The sequence below is a fragment of the Patella vulgata genome, chromosome 5 (assembly GCF_932274485.2).
Source record: "Patella vulgata chromosome 5, xgPatVulg1.2, whole genome shotgun sequence".
Lineage (NCBI taxonomy): Eukaryota > Metazoa > Mollusca > Gastropoda > Patellidae > Patella > Patella vulgata.
This window is the reverse complement of record NC_065883.2, coordinates 4,890,143-4,914,480: the sequence shown is the minus strand read 5'-3', so window position 1 is coordinate 4,914,480 and position 24,338 is coordinate 4,890,143. Positions and strand designations below refer to the sequence as shown.

The following is a 24,338-nucleotide window of genomic DNA, read 5'->3' as shown; positions in this document are numbered from 1 at the left end:
GTATTTTCAAATTGAAATAAGGTTTTATTTATATGAATTTGTTTTTATGTAATTAATTCAGATTTTAGTTTTGGTTAGATTTCTATTTTAAATTAATATATATAATAAATTAATCTCTTATTTATACACATATCGAGTTTATTAATTATCCAGTCTGAGCAGAACAATAAAACGTACGTTAAACCCCATTTCGTTTCATTTTTGACTTTATGTTCCGATGTCGTGTTTTGAGAGAGAGAGAGAGAGAGAGAGATGGGGTTTAACGTCCACTCGACACAAACTAGGTCATTTCGGGACTAACATATGGTTTAATTTTATTTCAATAATTCGCTTGCGCGTAGGGGTCTTTAGCAGTGGGAGGAAACCGGAGGACCCGGACAAAACCCACGAGGTTGGACAGGCGACCCTACTGCTTGTCACATACGTCGTGTTTTAAATTCGTATACTTAAAAGAACACTTGATAGTTGGAATTCGAAATTTCCCCCATAGAAAATTGTATGGCGTATGCCCGTTTTTATTGAATTCCAACTGCCAAAGTAAACACGCCGCGGGACCTTGGTGTTTTCGACACCAGTAATGTCTCCATTGACTCTAATGTTATATTTCGTCTCTTTGACAGGCTTTAAGCTTTCCCAAAATTTCGTGGGGTTGAACGCTTTCTACCACAAATGGAGCAACATGTGTTAACCTCTTGCTAAAAAGCATGTATGGGGTTCACCATTGAAATATTATAATACACTGACGGAAAGTAGCATATTAGAAAACAAGCAATTGTCTGCCCAACATTTCAACGTCACTGGGGGGGGGGGGGGCGAACGGTTAGCACGTGCGCGATGTATCATATGGTCGGTCATTGAGTCAACTCGCATGGTTTCGATTCCCATGTTGTACGTTACAGGGAGTAGGGTCAACTGCCCAACCTCTTGGGTTTTCTCCGAGTCCTCCAGTTTCTTCCCACTGATAAAGATCCCTACGCACAAGCGTGTAATTGAAACAAAATTGAAGCATGTGTTAGTCCCAAAATGACCTAGGTTGTTTCGAGTGGACATTAAACTCATCTATCTCTCTCTCCCTTTACGTAACCAACCTCTTATCTCTTGTATCCTTTTGCCTCTAAATCATAATTTCTGCGGGTCAACACCAAAAAGTCACCAAAAATTATCGCCATGCAAAAGGTGTAAAACAACCTGTGGAATCGTTTCTTTTTCCATTTGTGGTGGGTCAAACCCTAAAATGAGCTAAATTGGGTGTTCTAAAATAAAGAATACCATTTTCGGCTGAGGCTCAGGGATGAGCCTTGTATGTTCTACTTAAACAGAATATAGATAAGCAGCTTGATTAATTAATAGATCTCATCTATTGTTTCTGTAAATGCTGACTTTTACTACTTCTGTTCAAGGTCTACAATTATCTACGATTTCTGTATTGTGTTGCTTTGATGATATGGGGCTTACGAGCTGACGTGGGGCAGATAAGAGCCGAACGTTGTAAATATTCGCTACAGGCATGCACAAAAATACACTTTATGCAGATGCATGAATTAACCTGTGATAAAATTAATATTAGCTAAACCACAAATGACTCATATGCATCCCGCTATCTCGAGGTGTTTGACCACACGATTTACTGTTGTAAGATGTCGTACAAAGTAGAAACCATAATTAAGAATGCTACAGCAACTTTTGGAGAAGGGCCTCATTGGGACGAGCTAACCCAGAGTTTGCTTTTCGTAGATATACGAGTTGGCAATGTGCATCGTTATAACACGTTTAATAAAATAGAGGAAAAGCGACATATCGGTAAGCACTTTTGGTAAACATAGTTTCAATTTAGGTTACAATAATGAAATTAGTTCGGGTGGCAGTCGTTCGGATAACACGATAACCCGAGGACGTTGGCGTGCATGTAAAATTGTATCTTAGAAGTTGGACCACACGATTACAGAGAGAAAGTCTGGTTGCTGATGTGTGCATAATATACGTTTATCAACGTGTTATCTATCTGGTTTTTTTTTATCAATGTATGTTAAGATAAGTATAATAACTGTGCAAGGAACACACTATATACTGTCTATTCGAACAGGTAAGTGGTATAATATTATCTATGAATTACAATAATGAAATTACCACACGCAATCGTTAGATAAGTAAATTTGTTGAGTCAGGAAATGAGAAGTTAGTGTTGTCGGCAGTTCTGAAAAGAGTAAGCACAATCTGTATCCATTATTTTGTGTAATGGTTGTAAGTACTCAATATCAAACGGAAAAGCTCCACCCACTCTCTCTCTCAATTGCATTTTGAATAAAAGCATCTGTGTCAAGATTGAAGGGACCCTATCGGTTTTCCGCTACCATTCGTTCTAGAGGTAACTTATGTCCCCTTTTTCTAAAACCCCAGTGAACGCTTAGAAGCTACAGTTATTAAAATTTGGAATGTAACGTTGAATTTATGAAAGGATTAACCCAATCGTGGTGGTATCTTGTTTCGCATGCAACATCGACTGGCTATTACCGCGTTTCTGGAATAACCAATATCAATCTCAAGTCGCCCGGGGTTGAATCTTGGGTGGGACGATAAAACTAACAATTAGGAGAGAGCGAAATTGAGTTTAACGTACACTAGACACAAACTAGGTCATTTCGGGACTAACGCACGGTTCAATGTTATTTCAATAATTTGCTTGCGCGTAGGGATCTTTGCCAGTGAGAGGAAATCTGAAGATCAGAAGAAACCCCCACGAGGTTGGAGAGTCACCCCTACTCCCTGTGACACAAGCGGGGAATCGAAATCACGCCACTTGATTCAATGACAGGCCTTATCCAACGCGCACGCGTTAACCATTCGGCAACCCAACCCCCAATAAAAGTAACAAATGGCAGGTGGAACGGAACAGCTATGTAGAGTAGGCTGTCTTGCAACATTTCCCTCATAGCGCAATGGATGGCAGGTTGGTGTAGAAAATTAGTAGGTTAACCCCACTAAGCTTCGTTTTGATTGCGTCTGATATTACACTCTAATTTCTATAATTTCAGGATTTACTGTTGCAAGATGTCGTACAAAGTAGAAACCATAATTAAGAATGCTACAACAACTTTAGGAGAAGGGCCTCATTGGGACGAGCTAACCCAGAGTTTGCTTTTCGTAGATATGCGAGTTGGCAATGTGCATCGTTATAACACGTTTAATAAAATAGAAGAAAAGCGACATATCGGTAAGCACTTTTGGTAAACATAGTTTCAATTTAGGTTACAATAATGTAATTAGTTCGGGTGGTCAGTCGTTCGGATAACACGATAACCCGAGGACGTTAGCGTGCTTGTAAAATTGTATCTTAGAAGTTGAAATTCGATAAAAAGTATGCGGAAACACCGCTGTCCGAAACTACATTTCCCACATTAAGGCATATGGACATATTACACAATTGATTCCTACGCCCGTTACCCACATAGTTCAAAAGTTATATTGTTAATAATAACCTTGCCATATCCCCCTTTAGCATGGCGACTTTTTGTTGACTTTTTTGTACAGAATCGAAGAAAGGCGTTTAAATATATCAGACTTTGGTGAATATTCATGATTTTGAGGCGGAAGGAAAATAGATTTACGAGGTTGGTTACGTTGAATTGTAAGGAGGACAATCGCATATTAACTAGTATGCTACTCCCTTTTTGTGTGTCTCAAGATGTCCATGGGAACCTCATACATGTTTTCGTCGCCCCATCTGTGGTATACAAATCAATGGTCTATTGTGCTCATATGCCCACCTTCGTTAACATAATTAGTTTAGAAACGTGTGGTGATAAACCCCATTAAATCATTTAGGTTTGTTTTATGTGTTGTATTGATTTGTCATCCCAAAAAGAATTCAAAGCGTAAAACTCAAAGAAATCAATGATTTGTTACCCTATTCAAAGTGAGCTATCCATGTTAAATAGATTGATAGCCCAGACAATGAAATGGGGTTTAGCGTCCAACTTTGCTACACCAACAGGGCTTAAGATGACAGTTATGCGTCAAACAGTGTGCTATATGAGAAACTGTGGCTTCTGGCGTGACATTTTCGCCTCCTCCAAGGGTTAAAGGATTCGTTCATGTGCACGCTAACGCGTATTGGGTAGACTAGGGTTTTCGTCCCATCCGATCAACTAAAGGCCTTTACGTTGTCACACCATTTGTCCTGCACTACTGAAAGGGGCAACCCTTTGTCCTGCACTGCTGACCAGGGGAAACTCGTTACCAGACCTTATTCCTGCCCTACTGACAGGGGGAAACTCGACTTGAAAATCCAAAGTTTTTTGCCGACAACGGGATTAAACCCTTGATCCCCCAGTTCCGGTTTTAACGATAGTCATACTCATTGAGCCACCGCGGTACACCGTGGCACTTGAGTGCTTACGACTAAGTATGGACCCGGGATTACATATTTGAATTTTATCAAGTCCATTATTTATTTATCATTTATTTTTGTCCGAAACCGAGTTATCATAAGTAATTCCGAAGAATCAGAAAGGTCGGGGGACCGAAACGTCATGCTACCGTCCACTTGTCGCTTAACTCGCCATTATTTATTTTTTCATTATCATATAGGTGAACATGTGTCACTAGTGGTACCAAGAAAGTGTGGAGGTTATGTGGTAGGTACTGGTGTAAATATCTCCCATCTTGATTGGTTGTCGGGTAATCTAACCACATTAGCTACATTGGAAGTGCCAGAAGGTGGAAATCTTAACGACGGAAAATGTGACGCTTTAGGGCGGTTATGGGCAGGTAAGTGTTAATATTTCTCCGTGTTAATATCACACGGTTATCTTAATACATATTAACAGTTTGTATGATTAATTTGTACTCGCGAAATTTTCCCTATCAGGAGTTTTGATTGGTAGAATGATATGGAGTCGACCATCACAAACTTTAAAATACAACTAGACTAAGATTCGGGTACTGGAATCATTCTTCACTGGACCAATAATAGAAAGGCATGAACAGTCAAAACTAATAACCAAGAACGAAATGGCTTTACCAAATAGATAAAAGACTCACAAATTGGCCACCACCAGGGCTGGATTAGGACCTATAGATGCCTTAAGAACGTAAAAGGTTTTTAGTGACATCATAATATATTACTTAATTCAAAAATAAACCATAAAATGAGAGTTTTGTTTCGAAATTAAACAAATTTACATTTAGATTGAAAATAATGTTTATACTAAACAGCAAAAAAAAAAAATAAAAATAAATAAAAACGTTAGTACGATTTCAAAATCAGAGAGGCACTTTAATCAAATCATTCTAGAAAACGACTTACTAAATGGATCAAAGCAATTTTTTTTTGGAACAGTATGTTGACACATTAGTGATTAATTCATCACAATTCCAAGGCATTACGAGAAGATTTAGATTCTGTACACAGTCTATACATCCGTATCTGGTGTGTCCATCGCTAGTGTCAATAACAGCAGTGCAGCGTCTGTACATGGAGTGGACAAGACGATTGAAGAACGCCATTGGCACCTGGAACCACACTTTCAGAAAAGCCTGGCGCAATCCATCGGCTGTGTTTGGTCTCGGTGCGACGTTATTAAGTCTCCCCTGAATTTCATCCCAAAGATTTCAATCGGGTTTAAGTCCGGACTAAGGGCTTGTCAGTGCATAACGTTGACACCGTTCTGCTGTAGAAAGTCCGAGTAGCCTTGGCGGTGTGGACACAGGCGTTGTCATGCTCGAAAACGTTGTTTCGGTGACGTGCGAAATGTGGTATGACCGGGGTTCTGAGAGCTTGATTGATGTAGCGCACTGCTGTTATGCCGCCTCTTCTCCCTGGACCAAGATTTTGGAACACCACAGTACCCACTCTCTGGTTCAGGCCGATTCCATTCCAAACCATTATGCTTGGACATCCCCATGAGTCTCGTTCCTTGACACATTGGTCAGAATAACTCTGGCCACGTCGACGCCATATTCTGGTCCTGCCATCTGCAGTTGATACGCAATACCGACTCTCATCTGTGAACAGAACAGTTCTCCATTGTCTGTGTCGCCAACTCTGGTGTTGTTGGGCAAACTGTAGACGTTCGACACGTCGATGAGGAGTGAGGATTTGTCCACGGTAAGGTCTACGGCAATGGATGTTCTTTCTGCCCGTACCGAAATGAAGTGTTCACTTCCTCTGAAGTGTTCATTTCTTACACACTCTTAGGAACACTTTAAACGAATTGTTCATTTCTTACACACTTAAAAAAGTTGTTAAAAAACTTCATCGAAATGTTCATTTTTAACACAATTCTAGGAACACTTCAAGCGACGTGTTCACTTTAGAACCCCCTCCAACAACACTCCACCGACGTGCTCATTTCATTGACACTTCAAAAAGATTGTCTTATTCCACAGCATGACATTCACACTTCTGGGAGTATATATACAAGCGCATGACATTCACTAGTACACATACACTTCACTCAAAGATGCAACACGCACGCGTTAACCCCCCCCCCCCACACGCCAGTTTAAGCAGGGCGATAATATAGCATACAAGTAGCCATCCCCAACCCCATACTTGATTCCATGGCTTATCTGTGAGTAGTATTCCCCTGTGTATTGCATTCACGTTTACAATATTTCTTCTGCTGTTTATTGTTAGTGCAGTTTCCATATCATACAAGAACAATCTTCAGAACTTTTCAGTCTAAGTCTCCAATTGTTGTTTGTTTGGTGGCAACGCAGCTGCGCAGGCAAAAAATCTCCACACGGCACATAACCATAGCAATAACAATCATCATGCATTCTTTTTCTCAAGAGGGAGCCACGATGGCTAAATGGGTAAGACGCTGACTTGCTTGTCTGGAGGTCTAGTCGTTCAGATGGGACGAAAACCTTAGGTCCTGTGTACACATTGGCAATTGGAATCTGAGTAGTCTAAAGCGACGCTGTTCGTCAAAAATTCCCTTATAGCGTATGCCCGTCTTCAATGACCTAGTCAGGGTAGACCTTAAACCCCATTTCATTTCATTTTTTTCTCAAGAAGTTAAAACTAACCAAATACTACTATGGCCACATGTGAAACTTGACATCATACAGGTCCTTGGGGTCACCATTTTATGATACTATTGAAGTAAATACAACAATGAATGGAATCTAGTTTATTTTAAGAGTCATCCACAACTAGATAATAAGTGCACAAGACCTATAACAAGGCGAATGGGAATACAATTATAGAGCAAGCTAATCTAATGTGTTAAAACCCTTCAAACATCTATCTGCATAATTCTTGTCGAGTGTTCTTTTCCTGGGTGATGAAAATGTTGAATTCCAAACACAGAGTTTTGTTCACATTATATCAATGTTGTAGTTGATTGTTCAGACCTCTTTGACTAAAAGTAGCCAAGTCCGTAACTCAATATCATCCAAATTTTTTTCGCAATTTAAATCAGCATTGGTGTTGTGGTCTTACCTGGAAAAGATGGGCTTCTGATATCCAATATTTAAAACAAAATAAACATTTTACCATTGGTACACGAATCGTGTACCATAATGCGTTTCAGTGCCATTTGTAACAAGGTGCTCAAAGAATGAGGCTAGACATATTCCACAAGTCATGTCAAACGGTGAAGCCATATGCTTATTTGGAGAGCATGCGCAATATATACTATCGTTGTTGACTTGAATAACCAGACGCTAGAAATTGTCTCTCGGTTGAGACTTCTGGCGTATTTCGCCGAACATGACTGATGACAATTCACAGTAAAACGGAAACGATTGAATGTAAAACAGTTTATATAAATTCATATTACATTATTATATGTTTTGCGACCCATTTGTGCCAATTTCTAGGCCAAAAATATTAGTGATTTAGCTCCTTTAAGTTACAAACTTCTTGGGTGTACGAATCTGTCAACAAGTCAGGGAGGTCTTTACGGCCAAATAAACCTGAAGATGAAGTCTGGAAAAACCGTAAAGACCACAGCAACATCAAAATTGGTTCTTGAAAGTAATCAGTTAAATGTGATAGAAAGAGAACCACATTTAGATCTTTCAAAAAATTAGGTGGTGGATAATAATCATCACCCAGACTAATGTTAATTCTATTTATCTAAAACATGTAAAATACAAGGGTTAAAGAAGGTTGTTAGAGTTCTGATAGAATTAATTACAATACTGTAAGCGGATATCTTACAATTCAAGAAAGTAATTGAATGTCATTAGATAACACGAGAAAAATAGAAGCATTCCGTACATTCACGTGTGTGTATTCATTCTACACTTATAAAAACATGGTAATACACAGACCTTTTCTAAAAAATTTTCATGTTCTCCTATCTAGTGATCTAGTGACAGTCATATTTTTTTTTATAAATTGTCAGATATCCTTCCACAGGCCCACACAACAACTTTTGGTGTTCGAAAGAATTATTAGTGAGCATAAATTCGCCCATGTATCTGTTATCACTCGTCACTTCAGTCAGTTATATAAAGGGATAACTCGTGTTTTCCTTTTACGTTCGTCACTTCCGATTGTTGAAACATTGATTACGCATCTATCGTAGCAATGATCCCTGTGATAAAATAATATCTGGAACGTGTTTAACCAGTTCTATCACATATGCTATAATGACTGGCACCAATATTGTCCTTTAAATGTACCTGAAGCATATATATATGAAATGGAATATTTATTCCTTGAAGCATATCTGCGTTTCAAGCTCAAATAAAATATGTGTCCTGGAGAATCCAGTTCCAAATCATTAGCTAAAAATGGCAACTGCTGATGCATCACAATCTGTTTTGAAATTTGTAAAGCAACTTGTTGTGTGCCATGAAATAGTTTTTCTCAAATCCCCATTCAAGTCCTCGTAGAAAAAAAACAAGAGTGTGCCCATAGCGGCCCTAAATCTTTTACTTTTGTGGGAATGCAAGAGTGCATGACAATTTGATAATACTGATCAAATCCTGTGCTGTAGCCAAACATGATCTAGTAATTGATTTTTGAAGCAGTATGAACATAGTTTTATTTAGACAGAAAAAATTCATAAAAAATTTGCAGGTAAAATACCAATGAGACAAGACACTGAGTAATATAGCAAATAGGTTCTATATTCTGATGCCTTCCAATAAGCAATATTCGAAAAACCTCTTGGTGACCAAGTTATGAAGTAAGGGGGTGTCATACCTAAAATTCCTTGATTTAAAATGACTAGGCTATCTCCAATAAAATATTCTTCCTGCCTATGACTTATTTGCAACCACAAATTTAATAACGACTTCATTACACCTAATACAACGCAATGCATATAATCAATTGTAACTCCCCTAATTATATCAAACTGGTAACAAATGTAACATACTTATTCCCTTTACACCTTTTATGGGGTGTTTGACTCTACTACCTGTTTTACTATCTCTACTGTCTCACTGTGTGTTCTTTCTTCATTAAAGCCTCTGTGTTTATATTGGTCATCCAAGTTGTATGGATATGTCATAGTACCACCATTACCTGATTTAGCAGACTGACCATTCTCATAACAAGTTCCACAACCAAAGAATCCATTGACTGAACAAAATTTTGTAGAGCACATCTGGCAGGAGCATCACACACAGCACTTAAAATAACTGCTCTAAGCGTTTTAACATCCCCGTTTTTGAAAATAATTTCACAGCCTGAAAGAAAATGTATAAAAGTTCAGTACACATTGATATTTGACAACAGATATTTTCTCTAATTTCATCCAAAATAGTACTTATACTGTGCTTATCTTGCAGAGTACACGATATGGTTAAACCTTGTGCCCCCAAAACGATAACAAATTTAACGATAACATCAATAACACTGGAACAAACATAGATTCAATATTCTCTGTATAAATACTATGCATATGTCAATGTATATAATTGAAAGCAAACATCGCATGCTATCTCTTTCAAAAACCAATTGTCTGTATATGTCTATATATTACTGTTCCATATGTGAAAATTCATTTAAAATACTCAATGGAAGTAGGTACATTTACCTCAAATCTTACCTGGTTTGTAAAGCTTTTGCATTTCTTCAACTATTGGTTTTAAGAAATTATCCATTACAGGCTTTGAGTTTCCGAACCAAAGTCTGATGAAAAGTCTGTTTTCCCGTGTATACCTACATGCAATATGAAATTGATAGTTATTAAACTTGAAACATTATCACCAAGACTTTTCCATGGTATATCAGTGCAGCTAGATTATTTATTAGATTCCAAAATGACCATTTTTCTTTCATAACTTTATATTTAAATTTGTAAATATAACAAACACCAACCACCAAACAAAATTTAAGTAATAAGCAATGCGCCTAGAAGACTGTTTTGGAGACAGTTCATTGATTGTAAGAGATATCGGCCAAATGCTGAATTTGGAGGAGTTGAATAGTTGAACACGATCTGTGTTCATTTGAAATGAAATGTGAACTTCGCTTTGCTTAATACTATCTTGAGAACCAATGAAATGACCGTTTTCAAAGACACTTTTATACAAATCTCCATCAACTATGTCTTCAATGGCATCATCATTCTCTTTCTGTCCAGTTGTTGTGTAAGTTAAGAATGTCAGCTCCTGAAAGAGAGAGAGAAATGTGGTTTAACCTCCGCTCAACATAAACCAGGTCATTTTGGTACAATTTTATTTCAATAATTCGCTTGTGCATAGGGGTCTTTACCAGTGAGAGGACCCAGAGGAAGCACATGCGATTATGTCGTCGAGCCTACTCCTTGTCATGTAAAACGAGGGTCGAAAACATTCTAATGATTTACAGGATAGTAATTTTAAAATAAAAGTGTGGCACATCAATTGTTATACACGGAAAGTTAACGTACTCAATCTTACTAGAAAAATACTGGATTCCCTGAAAAAAGAAAAATACTAGATTCCCTGAAAACATTAATCTGACACAAGGAAATGAAATAGGGTTTAACATCCTACTGTTGTCTTCCAACTGGACTAAAGAAGACAAAGATATGACATAAAGTGCGCTATGGGGGAAATTTTGCCCGAGCAGCGACACTACAGCCTACTCTTATATCGAATTCAAACTGATCTTTGACGCGAATGTCAATGCATACAAAGGACCTTGATTTTTGTCCCATCCAAACGACCATATTTTTTCGCTTGCCAGTTTAAAGGTAATTTTCATTCAAAGCCTTAGTTTATTTATCAAAGTTATTACTAAAAAGTATCCTATATCTTTGACAGTTGGAGCAAAGATAGTGGTTTTGAACTGGAGATTTCATTTCTTGAAAAAAGTCTTTAAAATTTTTTACACTTGTCCTAAAAATGTTCGGAGCAATACAGTGTAACTCAATTAGTACCAATAGATCTTTTAATGCCTCTCCACTCATACCATGTCTTGTAATAAATGTTATGACCAACAGAATGCCGATACTCAGGGATAAACGGGCCCCTTGATATATTGGCCTTTTGTCTCCAAAAGTTGAAGAAGCATCTGTAAAACAAATTTTTAAATGTTTTTGAACAATATATTTTGAACCATAATGTTAAGCTGATTATACAGTTACTGTTTCCAAGATATGCAAGTCGTAGTGCTTAAAGCATTATCCACGTGTCATTTTTCCATTGTATGATATACAAAATTAAAACCAAACTGTAATAACTTTGTGATTTTGTCAAATAAAGTGGTATATAAAATGAGTACGAAGATCATATCCCCCACAATTGAACAAATTGAAGGAAAAGAAGTAGACAGTTCTATAAGATTTAACTAGTTCTAGTGTACTGCATATAATGATATTGTCACAGACTAAGCATGTAAAACATTTTTTTCTGCCTCAATTATCCTATTTTCTATTGTATTATATTGAATGTCATGGTTGTATGTGCAAAGTCAGCATTTACAGCTAAACCAGAGCAAAGAGAAAGTTCACAGATTATATCATATCTACCTAATAATAATGTATATTTATGAAGCGCATATATCCATCCATAAATGCATGCTCAAAGCGCTAACATATGTACACTGTCAATAATTTACTATTCAACTGTCTTGGTCATTAATGGTCATATTCACGTTGAAATGGATACGTTTTTAATCTAATTTTAAACGATTCCATTGAAGGAGCAGATTTAACACTCAGTGGCAGGGGATTCCAGAGATTAGGATCACTGAGTTTGCATGATTTGTATCCGAATGTTGGAAGGTTATATTTAGGAACTACAAGCATTTTGGGGTCTTGGGATCGTAGGTTTCGTTTGTTGATAATTGTGCACCTGTATAAGTTCGGATAAATATTTTGGACTGGAACCGTTTAGACATCTATATACACAACATAGAATCTTGTAGTTGATTCGTAAGTGAATAGGCAGCCAATGCAGGTCTTTCAGAAGGGGTGCAGTATGCGTTCGTTTTGAACAGCGGTGAATTATCCTGGCTGCTGTATTTTGTATTACTTGCAGTTTTTTGAGCCAGGTTTGATTTAGTCCACTCAGAAGACTGTTGCAGTAGTCCAACCTGGAGAATACTAGCGACCGAACCAATGTATGAGTCGAATCCTTCGTTAATAGATGTCTGATTTTGTCAATGGTTCGTAGGTGAAAATAGCTTATCTTACATAAGTAATTGACATGTTCTTCCATTGTCAGATGTGAATCCAGAAAGACACCCAAGATTTTTCACACTATCTTTTACTTTTATGACGGAATCATCAATGTTCACTGTTGGCGAACCAATTTTCTGGATCTTATTCCTGGTACCAGCAATCATCACCTCTGTCTTGTCGTCATGTAGTTTTAGTATGTTTGACATCATCCACGATTTTATCTCCTTAGTACAAGACATTGTACTTATAAAGGCATTGGATCCTATCTGACAACACGTTGCCAATTTGTACAGACTGTGTGCGGCCTTCAAGATATGAATTAAACCACGCCAGGGGCGAGCCTGTGATACCACATATTGTTGATAAATTTTCTAGTAGCCTTTGGTGATCAATCGTATCGAAGGCTGCGGATAGGTCCAACATCACTAGTGACACAAGGTTACCACTATCCATAGCACATCGAAGATCATTTACGACTCGTAACAAGGCAGATTCATTGCTGTGATTTTGACGGTAAGCAGATTGGTAGTCATCTAAAAGGGAATTTGCATCAAGATGATCTTCAAGCCGAGCATTGACAGCCTTTTCCAGGACCTTGACAGAAATGAAAGATTTGAGACCGGACGATAGTTTTTCAGTTCGTTTTCATCTAAATTGTCTTTCTTGAGAAGTGGGCGAACCACGGCTAATTTGAAGTTATCTGGATACACACCTGTCGCTAAACTGGTATTAACCAATAAAGTAAAAAATGGAATGAGCTGGTCTAGGAGTTTGAACACAATTTAAGTAGGTATAGGATCAGACAGGCAGGTTGTGGATTTAGATGATTTAACAAGATCATGGATATCGTTCTCACTGAAAGGCGTAAAGTTTAATAATTGTTGTCCATTGAAGATATCAGAAGTACCATCGTAGGGTGAAATATTGCTTGCGATTAATCCATTGCGAATCTTTTCAATTTTGTCAAAGAAAACATTATTAAATTTCTCAGCTAGAAGAGGAAGGTTTTCTATATTGGGCAATTTGGCTTCAGATTTGGTACCTAAGAGAGATTTAAAGAATCTATGAGTCTTGCGAGGGTCCTTCCTGTATTCATTTAAGTACGAGTGACAATATTGTCGTTTGGCTTTCTTAATCACTTTATGTGTGCGGCATTTTGCCTGACAATATATTTGTCGGTGTACTTCAGTTTTATTCTTACGCCATCGTCTTTCAGCACTTCGATAAAGATGTTTTGACTGATTGACTTCCTCGTTATACCATGGCGAAGAGTTGCGTATTATTACAGATTTAGTTACGGCCGGGGCATGCTTATCAAGAAGGTCAGTAAGAGTTTTGTTGTAAAGGTCAACTTTAGTGTTTACATCGTTGGTTTGAATAAGTTCAAGTTGAAAATCTGATAAGTCTATTCTGAAGACATCCCAGTCAATGGCTTTAAGGTTTCTACATATTACAGTTTTTCTGGCATTACGAGGTTTAGACAGATTAAAGTAGCTAAGTCTCTAACTCAATATCATCCAAAATCTTCAACATTGAAAACACGATTTATTTGTCAGATGGGCTTTTGATATCCAATATGTAAGACAAAATAAACAATTTACCATTGGTACACGAATCGTGTACCATAATGCGCTTCAGCCCCAGTTGTAACAAGAGACTCGAGGGACGAGGCTAGACACATTGCACCAAATCAAACGGCGTATGTAGACTGGAATAACCAGACGCTAGAAATTTGCACTCAATTGAGACTGCTGGCTTATTTCACCGAACATAACTGATTTGAAATTGGAGTAAAAACGGAAACCATTGAATGTAAATCAGTTTATATACATTCATATTACAGTATTATATGCGTTGCGACCCACTTTTGTCAATTTATAGGTCCCAAATGTTAGCGATTTAGCTCCTTTAAGATCAACAGCAATGTGGTAGTGATCAGATATTTGCCTGTCTTCCACACTTACGTTATTGATAATAGTAGAATCTGATGGAGTCAGAACCCAGTCCAAAAATATCGTGAATGAAATCAATTAACAGATCAAAGATTTCTGTTGTTTTATTTCGGGAAGATTGCGTTTTCCAAAGGGCAATTGAGAAAGGTTTGGATTTAAATGGAAGGGTTTGTTTTTTTGATTCACTTTTGTCTGACAATTTTGTCTTATTTATTTTGTGACGTTTCTTCGTTCCAGATGCACAACCTCGTCTGGTTTTCTTGTATATTTTAATTATGTCTTCAGATACTGTATACCTTCCCAGAAACCTTTTCTGTTTTGGTGAAAGCATGTTACTTGTGCAGTTTGATTTTGATTTTACCCTGTGTATTTTCATTTTCAGATACAAGAGTCATATTCATCATCAGTGTACAGTCCACTATCATCTTCATCAGACGTTATTTGTTCATTACTAATACTTGAAGAACATAATTCATCAATATTAACATCTTCTGAAACAAAAAAAGCTATTTATAACAGACCTGCGGTAAAAACAATGTGATCAGCCTCCCGATACCGTATTATAGGACATAGAGACAAAATAAGGCCTGTAAGACCACATAATCAAGCTTGACTAACGTCACGAATACATGATGACATTTAGGCCTACTTAATGGATACATTATTACTCAGGCACTCACATTTTGTCAATGAATAAATACAGGCAGACAGTCGAGAATGAAAGTGTGTCGGCAATCGGTTGAGAATCAAACACTTCTTTATTTATTTCTTTCAGATCTAACAACTCTCCTGTGTATTATTAATGTCTCGATAACTGTGACATTTCCTGTGTTGTGAGTACACGCCATGGGCGCCGCCATAGTTGTTCTATTTTTAGCACAGAGGGTTGCCTCTTTGACTTTTAACCATTATTTACAAATTGCTTTGACAGCTGAGTGTTGATCAATATTATTCGTGAACATATAGGCTAGTAAACACCAACAGAGATCCATAGTTATATATATCTACCTAAAAGATAGTTTTAGATCATTTCTTTAAAATTTCGCCTTTTGAAAAATAGGGCCACCTTATTTCAAAGTCAACGTGGCTATAGCTTCCATTAATCAACCGAAATCAGTATAGGGGGCCTAAATAATTTATATAAAATTTGATACAAATTTACTACATTATATTCATACATATTATATACTTCCTGGTGAACGGATAAATAAAAATTAGTATGAATTCTTTTGTTATTTGCAAATATTAAGGTATGATATTCAATTGAAATATTTTATATATAAATTGGCTAATTGGATTTAATATTTTATAAAATCAGATAAATCGAGGTGCTATGGTGCAAGCTGATTCTAAGCTAGCTTATTTGCAACATAAATTACAATACAAACAGTCTTGGGGCCTATTATTTATATGTTGTAAAATATTGTTTACGGGATGTACAGATCTTATAGTATAAACCAGTCGACTATAACATTAATAGCCTAATCCGTTTTTCTTGCCCTTTATGTGTAGAATAGATAATCTATTTGGATCTCAAATAATCAATGTAAATAGACATCTATTCGTAAGTTTTGGGGAATATTATGAGAGTAGTGTGCATATAAATACTTATTAAATAGACACACAATCTTCTTTTTGCATCACGCTAAGACGGTTTTATAGAATGTGAAGTGTAACTCTTACCTGTTAGGAAATCGGTACCTTCGTTAAAAGAATCACAGTTGTTGATAGATTCTGTTTCACATAATATCACGTCATCATCGTTTTCAAGACAATAATTATCGGCATCAATCCACCTAGTCATTGCAGAAATTCCTGTATAAGGGCCACGGCGTTTATGTACTGATATAGACATAATTGTAGAGCCGAAGCGTTATCTTACGCTTGTTTTATTAAAAAGAAAACAAAAATTTGTGGTTTTTATCAATTTGTTTGACTTAATGTACTTTTCACCGATAAAAAACCCTCGCTGATTGGATCATAGGTTTTATGACCCTATCCTAATCAACTGATAAGGACAATTTTATGGTCCAGTTTTATTGCTTTAAAGAAAGTTATGAGTTTGTACACTTTGATACTCGTGTAGTTTTGACAATTTCATAGAATACTTGATAAAGTGTATGCCCAATCTAATTAAAATACAGACCTGTTATATTCTTTAATAATAAAAGTACTTGCTCTTCACTTTATTTACTCTTTATAATCTTTATTTTTAGTTAGTGCCAAGCAGTTCAATTACATTTTATAAAAAAACAAAGTTCGAATATTACAACAAAATAAAGTTTACCTCTAAACGCAGGAGAGCAATATGTAATACTTGCTATTTTTGTTTTATACAGTTTCCCATTTTCCAACAAATTAGACTAAGATAGGCGAACTTTGAATAAGTGAGATTAGTTAGGAATAGGAATATGAGCAATTAACCTTGTTTGTATGTTATGAATAATGAATACATATATAAGACTATGAAATAATCCTTGAATGGCATTTAGCGATTGAATAGAATATAACAAAACACAGTTCTATGGATAACAATCACTATATTATATACACACGACGTTTCGACAATAATTCGCTGGTCGTTATCAAGCATACAAATTACAAAAATGACTATGAAAGTTTAGAATATGAACGTTCATAGCAAGCTAATCACTGCTGCATTATCATGTCATGTTGCATGAGAACTTTTTCATACCGTCGGTATTTAAAGGGACAATAACTCTCTTGCTGGCTTGACAGCTCCAGAAAATAGAAAATAGCCTTATTTTAAGTACTAGATGTGTTAGTGTCCTACCTGTTGGGTACATTATCCATTAAATTCTATTTTACTTGTCCATTTGAAAAGCTTTACTTCAGGCTTTTCAAATCATTTAGTTGAATTTTTCCATATTTTTTTAAATTAGGTGTGTTAAGATGAAATTTGTATCATTAATTAATTGAAATATTGTAAAATAGTACAATTTGTTGACCAGAATAAAGATTGGGACATATTATTCAGTTACAAGAGTGGTATTGAGCCTTTAAATGAACTTTGTCGTTTTTGTAATGTTTCGGAAGTTTAATATCTTTTAAGTGTATGAAATTCGCTGATTCGTAGCTGAGCTTAATTCTTCTATGGATTCCTATTCGTTGGATGTCGAAGTTTTCTCTTGTCAACAAAGGGTTGTACTTGAAATTGCTTCTGGTCGGTATTTCAATAAATATCACTTTGCTGCCACAACTGCTAATTAGTGTTTGGGCTAATGTATTTAGGTCCTGGAATACAGCTGATGGGTTTGATCTATGTCCGATGTCGTTGCCACCAAGATGGATGAGCACTATTTCTGGTTGAAATCGTACCAAGGATCGTAACATATGATCAGGAATTCTTGAGGCGGTCATCCCTCCTTCACCAAAAAATTGAATATATATGTTATCGTTCATGCTCAACGATCCTCTGCGGTACTCCTTTAGTTTATCGATGTAGCTTGAACCAAAAATTGCTATTCGAACCATTGTGGCAAAGTTTGAAGACTGTATTAGATTTTAAAATATCGACAATTTATAGCCGGCAACATTTAACCATTAACATATAATTTACTAATTAGGTAATGAAATGGGTGTTGTTTTTGCATACAGAGCTTGGGAATTGAAAGATTGTCAATAAGTTGGCAATATATTTTCATAGATTATCCAAAACGAAACCATTCGCGTCGATTTCGTATTTACCTAACACTAAATATAAACATGCATTTACCTTCAATGCAAAAGAAACCATGTCGTGAGGTTCCATCTTATGTTTTCACGTTCATTTGATAAAATGCACGCAGACATTCGTTTTCATAACTAAAAAGTTTTCCTTTCAATTAAAACACTTTCCCCAACAAAATTGTTTTGATAGTTTCAATAAATATGTTAAAACATTTAAAAAGACACCCAACAAAATCACCAAACGTTTCCCCTTCAATTATTTTGATATTTATAAATTCTTCCCTTCTTACACAGTTTGAAAAGAAAGGCATCACACTTTCACATATTTTGCGAAGAAAGAAATAGTTTTAAGATATTTGAATATAGTCACCCCCATCCCCTCCCCAACTGATACTATAGAAGCAATTTAGCAATTTCTCCCCTTCTTACACAGTTTGAAAAGAAAAGAATCACACTTTCACATATTATCATCTAACAAACATTACTTTTCAATCATTAATTTTGAAGGGGATTCTCTGGGAATAGGCTTCAATGTCTTTTTTATTTACGTCTAAATTGAAACTAAAGGATAGTTTCGGTTCAAATGCATTTTATTTGTTTATTCTGAATTAAATCGTAATATACTGCATTCTAATATAGCCCTACATCAGCGTTCTGCATGTATTTTAACGTAAATCTATTCCACAAGCCTTTATTTTCATCAATATTTTACACTTGGTTTAAATAATCTATTTTCTAAAAAAAATAGTAATACAGTATTTTATTCATAGGATACCGAAACTAGGAATAGCTTAAATAACCTAGCTTCCCAAAGCAATTTACATAAATGATACCCATAGAACAATTCCGTGATAATTGAGATGTACATTTTGAATCTTGTCCTAATAGTGTCATATTTAAACATCGTAATTTCCTATTATTTTGTTTTGTTTTTTTGTTTTGTTTATGTAGAGATGATTTGATTCTAAATCAATTAAGTTGTAATTTCCTGCATTTATATAATTATTATATTGTTTCAAGCACTGGAACATAGTTTTCTTTATTTTTCTTAATAATGAGAACAAACTACTAAAGGATTTTCTAAAACTGAAAGCTCTGTATCCGCATGATGAAGATGCTGTTGAAATCTAGGCCTAATGGATATGGACCTGACCTTGAACATTTTGAGGTACACAAGTTGGAAGTAACGTTCTAATAAACATTTAACTATCCACTGTTCCTAGCTTCGATATCCTCCAGTACAGTTATTGTTTTACAAGATAAATCTCCACAGGAACTCGACTAAAAGTCGTTATTTTACTTTCGTTATTGCAGGTACGATGGGATACATGAAAGAACCTGTCTTACCGGAAATTGCAGACGCCTCGCTTTACACCCTAGAAAAAGATTTGAAGGTGAATCGTCATCTAGATAAGATAACAATATCAAATGGTTTAGCTTGGACACACAATAATACAAAGATGTTTTATGTTGATACCAAGCCACGAGAAATCTGGAGTTTCGATTTCGATCTTGAAACTGGCAACCTGAGTAAGCATTCCGATATGAACAGAAATTCAATTCTTTTCACATTGACATCTTTTAATGCATAACGTCTGACACAGTCACAAGCATTACCTTGATCTTTTAATGGGAACCGCGGTGACTCAGTGAGTAAAATACTGACTCGCGATCCTTCTGTTTATTGGCCGGGAGGGTCCCATGTCAGTAGTGCAAGAACAGCAACATGTCGTTTGGGTGGAAGAAAAATCTGAGACTCTTGTCAGCTGAATTTCGTTAACGTCGGCTGTCCGGGTAACATCTCCCTATTAGAACCCTGTAAGGCGTATGTCCATCTTCACAATAGTCTTTGGCACTGGGAAAAACTGGAGGCCCCGTAGAAAACCCATGAACTTAGACAAGCGACCCTATTCCTTGTCACCTACAAGGTGGGACTCGAAACCACGCCATTCAAGACAGACATTATGACCTAAAGCGCACGCCTTAGACATTAGGTCACCCCACTCCCTGCCCAGGTTCAATAAAGATTGTGTATATGTATTATTTTTGTAGCAAACAAACAAGTTTTGATAAAATTCCCTGAAGACACCATTAAGACTTTGGGCTACCCCGATGGAATGACGTCGGATGTAGATGACAAAATATGGTGTGCATGTATTGATGGAAGCTGCATAGTACGTTATGATCCAGAAACTGGTAAGCTTTTATTTTCTTAGATACAAACATATGAACTAGTTTTTTGTCTAGCGTCGACACTGGTGGCAATAGTTATAATCCACAGTATCCTAAACTAAACAAAGAGAGAGAGAGAGAGAGCGCGCGTGGCGGGGGGGGGGGGGAGAGTTTAACGTCCACTGGACACTAACTAGGTCATTTCGGGACTAACATATGGTCCAATCTGTGGCACGATTCGCGGGTTATCTGTGGGTTGGCGACATGCAACGCATGCAGTAAAACTTCATCATTTTCAGACAAGATTCAGTAGATTTCCAGATGTTTTGGTGCTGTTTGATCGGAAATCGAAAACAATTCTGAATCGAATGTTCTTCATATTTACATAAAGTGTTTACTATATCGTTTATAATATGTTTAGGTGTTCAGTTGGAACGAAAAACTGAGGTACCGTATACACGTTGATGTGAGCGTAGAGTTTGTTGTCTGGGCAAAATTACCCTGTAGGGGCCGTATACCCGTCTTCATTAGCCCAGTAGGCGCAGAAAAGTAGGCCGTTAATCGCCATTTCATCCATTCATTATTTTTTTTTTATTTCAACCAAACTGTGAAATGTTACCATACATTTTATTTACAGGTCAAGAGATTTCCAGAATTAATTTTCCCACAAGCCAAATCACTTCCTGTTGTTGGGGTGGCAAGAACTTTGATGAGCTATACGTCACATCCGGTCATATGAATATTACTGATGATCAGGCCGGATCAGTATTTAGAGTTACCGATCTTGGTACTAAAGGACGACCTGCTGACGTGTTCTGGGGTTAACTGATTTGAATACAACAATGGGTTAATTGAATTCTGTGTATTTATCCATTTAAATATTCTTCGATTTATTTTAATTTTTTTTTACCCATTTTAGATGTGGGATATATTTTTTTATATATACCTGTATATCGTCAATAAACTTATTATATTGTTTTATTTCTTGGGGATTTTAAGCAATGAATAAGAACGGCCCAAGGGCTGAACTCTGGGGTACGCCCGATTTTAAGTAACATTAGAAAACGTACACACATTAAGTTGAACCCATTGCTCACGGTCTGTCATGTAGTCATTATCCATGTCATATTCTAGTCACAAGTGCCATAGCTAGTTAATGTAGTTGGTAACCCCGTAATATATGCCAAAACAGTGTTTACAGAAGACTGAAACTTTTAAAAAAAATTATGGGGGGTGGGCTCCCCCGCGCCTCCGGCGTTACAGGCTGTCAACATTTTATATAATTTCATTTGGGGACACCCCCCTCCCCCCACAAATTTTTTTTATATATTTCACGGCTACGCCTCTGCATATGTTTGGTCCTGGTTTGTGTCGACCCTATATGGAAAACATCCATATAGTAATGATTTGTTAAAAAATAAACGTTTGACGTTTGTTTTTCTCGAAATCATGACGTTTCAACATCCTGATCTCAAAAGGCCGTTTTCCAATCAAATTGATAGATATAGTGGTCGACTGAATTATATAAATAAATTGTTCTAGTGTAACCTGTAGAGAGAGAGAGAGTAACAAACTACAAGTTTTCGTCGGCCAATTTAATGCAGTAAAAATGTGGACGTTAAAGATCCCTGACAGAAATCGATGTAAGAGTAGGCCGCAGTGTCGTTGTCCGGGCAAGATTCCCCTTACAGTACATCGCATAAAGCATGTCCTTCTTCATGGACCCATTTGGTGCAAAAGTTTTATAAATGACTTATCGCGAACCGCTACTTATCTTCTACTTCTTCTTGGGGTCACGCTCTTCGAAAAAGCATATGGCTCCATCAATTCAAATCCGATGAACATGAAAATTGGCATAACTGTATCATCCTTCGCTAAAAAAAATCTTTTCAAATTCTATATGTACCCGAATGAGGGGGAACTCTATGAATCATATTCTCAAAGATCATGGTCAGTTTCTGGTCCATAGTACGCTCGTACTTGTTTTAAATTTGCAACGGGATGCTTAACCCCGAGTTTGGATAATTTATTGTTTTCCTGGTTTTGAGGATGTATGATTCTATCAATAATTATGCATTTCGTATCTCGGGCGTTAATTAATATATCTTCTTATGAAGGAGTTGTGGATTTTAGTTAAAGTACAAATTAGTAAGTAAGTAATTTAAAACAATTTACAGTATTTTAGATAGGTAATTTTTAAAAAAATGACAGTAATTTAGTTATAGCATAAATAAGTAGATAAGTAATTTAATAAAAAAAATAAAATAAACGAATTCATGAATTCCTTGGCACAGGGTTATATTTCACGGAGTAAAACTTTTCGTAAGTTTAATATTTAGTAAACAGTTTTAAAAATATCGGAGTTGACGTGAGGAGATAGTTCGGCATTACCATAGAGTAGGCAAGTAATATTTCTATAATACATGGGTATGAATGGTATCATGTCGCTGGTGTGTGTAATTCGGACAGTGTCACAGTGGAGTAAAAAGAGTTCAGATCAAGGTCGAGGTCACAGTCATATCGAGGATTGTCATAAATATGCATAAGGAACTTTGGTATATTAAATCACTTTTATCTTTACGCAGTTTACAATGGATAATTTGAAATTGCTATCTGCTATAGAAAAACATTTCTTTAGTTTGGGGGAATAAGTTTAGTTTTAAAATCAAAGACAGATGAAACCATTTGTATGTCATTATCTAAACTATTTCACGTTTTTAAAGCAGAAGACGAAAAGGAGTTTTTATAAATATTTGTTTTACATTTAATTCGTGTCATGTCGGAATTGCGTAAGTTGTAAAGGTTCTTAGAAGAGGTAATTGGCGGAATAAGACGGCAAGAATAATTCCGGAATAAACAAAACAAAAATACAAAATGAAATGAAAATATAAAAAAAAAAAAATGAAACGAAAATACAAAATAAAATGAAAAGAAAATACAATTTACAAACTATTACAACAATATAATTCAGTCCTTAACATGAGCTATATTATTTAAAATTTTATAAAACATGATTAATTTATGAGCATGACGTCGCACTGATAATGATGAGAATCCAGATAGGTGTAAAACAGCTTCCCGGTTTAGGCCGAGAAAGAACTTCTGGCATGGTTTCCCGAAGCAACAACGTCTAATCGTGAGAATGGGATAAAAATCTGTACCCTGTGTACACTTGGACGTGCCACTAGAGAACCATTCACCGTTGGAATTCGAAATAAGACTAAGTCGTTGTACGGACAAAATGGTCCTCAAAGCACATTCCATTGCGTATGTTCATCTGCATTACACCGGTTGGTGACGAAAAGTAGGATATTAAACTCTGTCAGTTCATTTGTCATGTAAATCAACCCTTAGGCATGAATGTTCAGTTCAGTTCTTTATTCCTTGGGCTAACTGCCCATCAGATACAGTACAATATACAGAACATATATACATGCAAATGTGAAATTATTTACAAGGTTGTTATTTTCGGGAGAGTAGACAATTTCATTTTTTTACAAGTATTTAAGATGTCAATTTATATCGTTAGATTTTGGGGAGATTTATTTCTCAATTCAAAAGCTATTGATAGATATTTTCCTAGGTTTGTCAATTCCTTAATATTATGTACAGTCAGAAGTTGAATAAATTTATATACACTTGGATTAATTCTATAATATGGCTTAATATAATTGAGACGAATATCTTTATATTTTTTACATATTAATACAAAATGGTACTCATCTTCAACATCATCATTATCGCAAAATTTACAAAACCTTTTATTTTTAGCAACACTGTTGTATCTACCGGTTTCTATAAATAAGTTCTGGGCAGATAAACGGATCTTTGAAATACAATTAGCATATTTATATGGAATGGATTTGGACAAATAATATTGTAAGTTAAAATTTGAAATGTAATGCTGATAAAAGAAACCCTTTGATGAATTACAAATATGTTCTATACA

General features: G+C 36.1%; 1 long non-coding RNA gene across 1 annotated transcript; it reads left to right on the top strand.

The window, feature by feature from the left end:
• Positions 1-1,947: 1,947 nt before the first annotated feature.
• LOC126822159 (uncharacterized) lies at positions 1,948-21,290 on the top strand. Its single transcript, XR_007680691.2, has 6 exons — positions 1,948-2,083; positions 3,033-3,211; positions 4,588-4,767; positions 19,532-19,747; positions 20,270-20,413; positions 21,027-21,290. It is a non-coding gene; the product is annotated as an uncharacterized LOC126822159 (long non-coding RNA).
• Positions 21,291-24,338: the final 3,048 nt, after the last annotated feature.